We start from the raw sequence: 6,573 nt of genomic DNA on the forward strand, positions 1-6,573 counted from the left end.
GAAAAAACAAAGAGAGAGAGGGAGGGGGGTCACAGGAGTGTGTGTGTGTGTGTGTGTGTGTGTGTGTGTGTGGGATTAGGAATCGATTAAAGGGAGAATTGGAGGAACTCTGCTCTGATGTGTCTGTGTGGATTAGAGGGAAAGAAATGAATCATATTTTAAGTCCTGAGAGTCTCTGAGCCCGTCTGCACCGCACGCGCCATATGCTCCATCCATCCAGATTACACACACACACACACACACACACACACACACCACAATATTTTTCTGTGTAATTGCTCTGCAGTACACACTGATACACACAAATGCGTGCACACACACACACACACACACACACACACACACGCACACACTCTCACACACACACACACACACACACACTCACACACTCTCTCACACACACACACACACACACACACACACACTCACACACACACTCTCACTCACTCACACACACACACACACACAAAATGATACACACAAGCGCGCACCCACACATACACACACTCGCCTTGTAGGGGAGAATGACTGCAAATTTAAAACAAAAACCTAGTTTGATAACTCCAGTTGTGATAATGAAGAGTGTAAGTATGAGTGTGTGTGTGTGTGTGTGTGTGTTTGTGTGTGTGAGTGAGAGAGAGTGTGAGTGTGTGTGTGTGAGTGTGATTTCAAACAAAAAAGTTCCTCTCACCCATTATATCCATTTTAAAAGTGTATTTTCTTTCACACACACTTCTGCTGACACACATCACTCCATTCAAGAACAAATACATTCATCCATCTTTAAAAACAGCTATAAACTCATACTAAGTCTCATTTACCTACAGCTCGTTTTGTAGAAAGGATCCTGAATTTGACCTTCATCATCATCATCATCATCGAGTCACGTTTCATCTGTAAAACAGAAACTATCTGAAGTGATTATTAGAAAGCCTCTTGCAGCAAACCAAACACTTTCAGTCTCATTGAGTTAGTATGGACAAAAAATAGAATGGAAGTCAATGGGAACCAAAACGGTTTCGTTCCCAACATTCTTCAAAGTCTCTTCTTTTGCGTTTCACAGAAGAAAGAAGAAGTCATACAGCTGAGGACAGTAAATGATGACAGAATGATGATATTTGGGTGAACTGTCCCTTTAACAGCAATCAAATACCTCCATCAGTGTTTTGATAACTTTACATTTGGCTGTTATCTCTGAAATGTAGAGAATTAATAGAGGGACGAGTGTAATTACACACTTCATCTCTCTCTCTCTCTGTTTGTCTGTAGTTTGTTATTTTTACTGATCTAATTTAGCAAATGTTTCAATCCTCTTAGGCTCCGGCGCTGTTCAGAGTGAATTAGTCTGGATTATTGTGTCTCTCTCACTCTCGTTTAGTCTTTTCTTCTCAGCGTCTTGCTCAGAATCAGAATCAGTGGGTCAGTGAGTTTCAGACCTGATCTTCATCCATCTTCTCCATGAAGACCTTCAGTTTCTTCCGTCTGTGAGAAGATTCAGCGCAGACTAACGTCCAGTGTCGGGGGTAACGCATTACAAGTAACGCGAGTTACGTAATCAGATTACTTTTTTCAAGTAACTAGTAAAGTAACGCATTGCATTTTAATTTACAAGAGAATATCAGAGTTACTTTTTCAAATAAATAACGCAAGTTACTTTGTTTCCCATGTATTGATTGACAGCTCTGGTGTCGCCATGGTGACAGAAATCAGAAGATGTTACTGTAGCTCTAAAATAAATATGAATATGCATTAATTCATCTCACTCACACAAAAACCCCACAGATTCAGTTTCCTCAGAATGAATAAAAATAATGCAACTCAGAATATGACGCAAACCTGCCATAATTAAATGGCAAACAACACAAATATGCTTTATGTATTTAATCCCATTCTATTAGCTCTGAGCTTTGATGATGCAGTTCAAGCGTACTAATAAGCACACATTACTCTAGACGAACATCTGTGTGTCATTAGGGTTAGGTTAGGGTTACCCTAACGCACATGTTTATTGCTGAAGTGTGTTGAAATGTCTTCTTCTGTATTCTACTGTACTTTCCCTTCAGCCTGAGGCGCATTCATTTAACTTTTGGCTTTTATATTTGCCAAAAATAGAACTTTTTTATTTTAAAAACAAACAAGCGAGCCCTGTCCAGATTTAAAAAGTAACGCAAAAGTAACGTAACACATTACTTTCCATAAAAAGTAACTAAGTAACGTAATTAGTTACTTTTTTATGGAGTAACGCAACATTGTAATGCATTACTTTTAAAAGTAACTTTCCCCAGCACTGCTGACGTCCAGTAACATCTAGAAAACAAGCGCTATTTATTACAGCAACAAGAGATGCGCATGAGTCGTGTTCAACACTGAATCCTTAAGATCTTCTCAATTCTGACAAAAGTACTGCTATGAATTGAGCTACTTATATATACTCACATTCTGTCCGAATTCATCCACTTCTCTCATTTTCTGAATCAAATCTCTAATAAACAAAAAGCATTGGCGGACAAGATCTCCTGCTGTTACTGTACACTTACTGTACATTTGATGAAATAATGTAAACAACACGAATAACTGTTTATGAAATGTCTACCTGAGCATTTGATCAGGCAATTAAAAATAATAATAATAGCAAAATAATTTCCTATTATACTATTTTAAAAAATACCACGATATACAGTAACACTTTTGGAGATCAGTATCGATTTTTAGCCAAAAGAACAGAAAACACTGAGACTGAAGGCATTGTTTACGCATTATCTTTATATATTTTTCATTAAATTCCTCCAATTTATATTTGAAGGTTATTTTTCTGTGGCGTCACGTTTCTTTTGAATCTTCTCATCATGATGAATCTGTCTCTCATTCATTAAGTTTCGTGGCTCACTTCTGAGGCTTTCATTATATACTAATGTCTGGAACACATCAGTAGAATCTTTGCTGTTTTGCATTGGAGAAACCTGAAAAGCTCTTTCCAAACTAACACTGCACTCATGTCTATTAAGTGCATGTGAAACAAACTAAATCAGTCAGTCTGACGAGTTGAAGGCGTTTCGCTCTTCCTCCAGTCTCCTGTGTTTTTGAGCAGCTCCTAATCTCTCTATTCTGTCTAATCCAGGCCTGACCTCAATCCAGTGATGTGATGGGTCATGTGACCTTGACGGCGGCAGCGGTTTCCACCAATCAGAGCACTTCACACGTTTGAAAACATGATTCAGAAAGAAAAAGACATTCTTTTGCACAGTGTTTGTGTTACTCTGTGATCATTAGAACTGATTATATAGGACTGATAGGAGCTGCTACACTCGAAGAAAACTCTGGGAACGTTCACTCAGAAATAGCTAATGAATTTCACACACACACACACACACACACACACACATACACGTGCACACTTACACACACACACTCACACAAACACACACACACACACGCGGACACTTACACACACACACACACACACACACGTGCACACTTACACACACAAACACACACACACACACACACACGCGCACACTTACACACACACACTCACACAAACACACACACACACGCGCGCGGACACTTACACACACACACTCACACAAACACACACACACACGTGCACACTTACACACTCACACACACACACACACACAGGTTTGTTTTTGTGAAAAGTGGGGACTCTCCATAGGCGTAATGGTTTTTATACTGTACAGACCGTATATTCTATTGCCCTACACCAACCCTACCCCTAAACCTACCCCTTACAGGAGACTTTCTGCTATTTCAGATTTTCAATACACTCCATTCTGTGTGATTTATAAGCGTTTTGAAAAGTGGGGACATGGGGTAATGTCCTGAAAAGTCACCTTCTCCTTGTAATACCTATCATACCTTTGTCATTATACAAATTTATGTCCTCATTTGTCACAAAAACGCGCACACACACACACACACACACGCACACACTTACAGTATCTCACAGAAGCGAGTACACCCCTCATATTTTTGTTATATCTTTTCATGTGACAACACTGAAGAAATGACACTTCGCTACACACACCACCCGATATTTCACAGGTTTTCGATTATTCTGATGTTTTGCTGGACATTGTAGTTGGGGGAGCAGCGGCGCTGTTCAGACGCTTCAGGACGCGCAGACGGGGGAAGCGAGCCAGCGCGCTTGTGAAGCTCCATCTGGCAAATCTCTGCGCTCTACCCAACAAAACGGACAAACTCTTTCTGCTCTCCCAGACAAATAAGGATTTTTCAAACTCTGCTGCTCTGTGTTTCACGGAAACCTGGCTGAAAGACGCCATTCCAGACAGCGCATTGAGTCTCCCGGGCTTTCAGCTGTTTAGAGCAGATCGCAACGCAGAATCAACGGGGAAATCGCGCGATGGCGGGACATGCTTTTACATCAATGAGAGGTAGTGTACAGATGTAACTGTGTTAAAGAAGATGTGTTGTTCAGATCTAGAAGTGCTCTTCATTAACTGTAAGCCTTTCTACTCACCGCAGGAGTTTTGCTCGTTCATTCTCGTGAGTATTTACATTCCTCCTCAAGCGCACATGAGCTCTGCTTTACAGAAACTCGCTGATCTGATCACAGAGACAGAACAACAACACCCGGACTCTGTTTTAATCATTCTCAGGGACTTTAATAAAGCCAATCTCTCCCGTGAACTGCCAAAATACAGACAGCACATCACATGTCCCACCAGAGACAGTAATATATTGGATCACTGTTACACAGCAATAAAGAATACATATCACTCTGTTTCACGGTCCGCTTTAGGACTCTCTGATCACTGCTTGGTTCATCTTATACCGACCTACAGGCAGAAACTGAAATCAGCTAAACCTGTATTAAGGACTGTAAAAAGATGGACTAATGAAGCAGAGCAGGATTTACAAGCTCGTTTTTTAAGCTGCTGCCACCGATCTGGACGAGCTCACAGAGACTGTAACATCTTATATCAGTTTCTGTGAAGATATGTGCATTCCTACCAGGACTCATTTAACCTACAACAATGACAAACCATGGTTCACTGCAAAACTCAAGACAGCTCCATCAGGCCAAAGAAGATGCTCACAGGAAGGGGGATAATGTCTTGTATAAACAGGCTAAATACACACTGGAAAAGGAGATCAGAGTGGCAAAGAGGAATTTTTCTGAAAAAATAAGGATTCAATTATCTTCCAGTGACTCAGTATCAGTGTGGAAAAGTCTGAAAGAGATCACCAACTACAAGACACCATCCCCCAGCACTGTGGAGAATCAACACCTGGCAGACGATCTGAACGAGTTCTACTGCAGGTTTGAAAAAACACCCCACACCCGCCCTGAACACCTCTCCACACAGCCATTCACACCTCCAGCAACCCCCCTCTCCCCCACACCTGCAATTCAGACCAGCGAAGACGAGGTGCACCAGGTCTTCCAGAAGCAGAAAAGGAAAACAGCACCAGGCCCAGATTGTGTTACACCAGTCTGTCTGAAATCCAAAATTACTGGACTTAATGACTACAGACCTGTGGCTCTAATGTCTGTGGTCATTTAAGGGAAGTCGTGGCCTAACGGTTAGAGAGTTGGACTCATAACCCAAAGGTTGTGGATTCGAGTCTCGTACCGGAAGGGATTGTAGGTGGGGGGAGTAAATGTACAGCGCTCTCTCCCACCTTCAATACCACGACTGAGGTGCCCTCGAGCAAGGCACCGAACCCCCAACTGCTCCCCGGGCGCTGCATCATAAATGGCTGCCCACTGCTCTGGGTGTGTGTTCACGGTGTGTGTGTTTGTTCACTGCTGTGTGTGTGCACTTTGGATGGGTAAATGCAGAGCACTAATTCCGAGTATGGGTCACCCTACTTGGCCACATGTGACTTTGTCACTTTTTTGAAGTCTTTTGAAAAACTGGTGCTGGCCCACCTGAAGGACATCACTGGACCCTTGCTGGATCCTCTTCAGTTTGCCTACAGAGCAAACAGGTCTGTGGACAATGCAGTAAACATGGGACTGCATTATGTTCTGCAACATCTAGACAGACCAGGGACTTATGTGAGGATCCTGTTCGTGGACTTCAGCTCGGCCTTTAACACCATCATCCCAAACCTCCTCCTGCCCAAACTAACTCAGCTCTCCGTGCCCACCTCCGTCTGTCAGTGGATCAACAGCTTCCTGACAGACAGACAGCAGCTAGTGAGGCTGGGAAAATACACATCCAGCCCCCGTATGATCAGCACTGGAGCTCCTCAGGGTTGTGTTCTCTCTCCACTGCTCTTCTCCCTCTAGTGGTTTGCAGACGACACCACACTCATCTGCCTCATTCAGGACGGTGACGGGTCTGCTTACAGACAGGAGGTCGAGCAGCTCTATTGTTATATACCTGTACATACAATTGTCGATTTGTATGTTTTTATTCCTTATTTATTTGTTCTATTTTTTTATTTATTTTAATTTTTTTATTATCTGTGTTTTTTGTTCTGTCACTGTCATTCTGTTACTCTGTGGAGCTTCTGTCGTGAAAACAAATTCCTCGTATGTGTAAACATACCTGGCAATAAAGCTCATTCTGATTCTGATTCTTT

This window comes from Sinocyclocheilus grahami, unplaced genomic scaffold, assembly GCF_001515645.1.
Source record: "Sinocyclocheilus grahami isolate Dianchi unplaced genomic scaffold, SAMN03320097.WGS_v1.1 scaffold1717.1, whole genome shotgun sequence".
NCBI classification, from domain to species: Eukaryota; Metazoa; Chordata; class Actinopteri; order Cypriniformes; family Cyprinidae; genus Sinocyclocheilus; species Sinocyclocheilus grahami.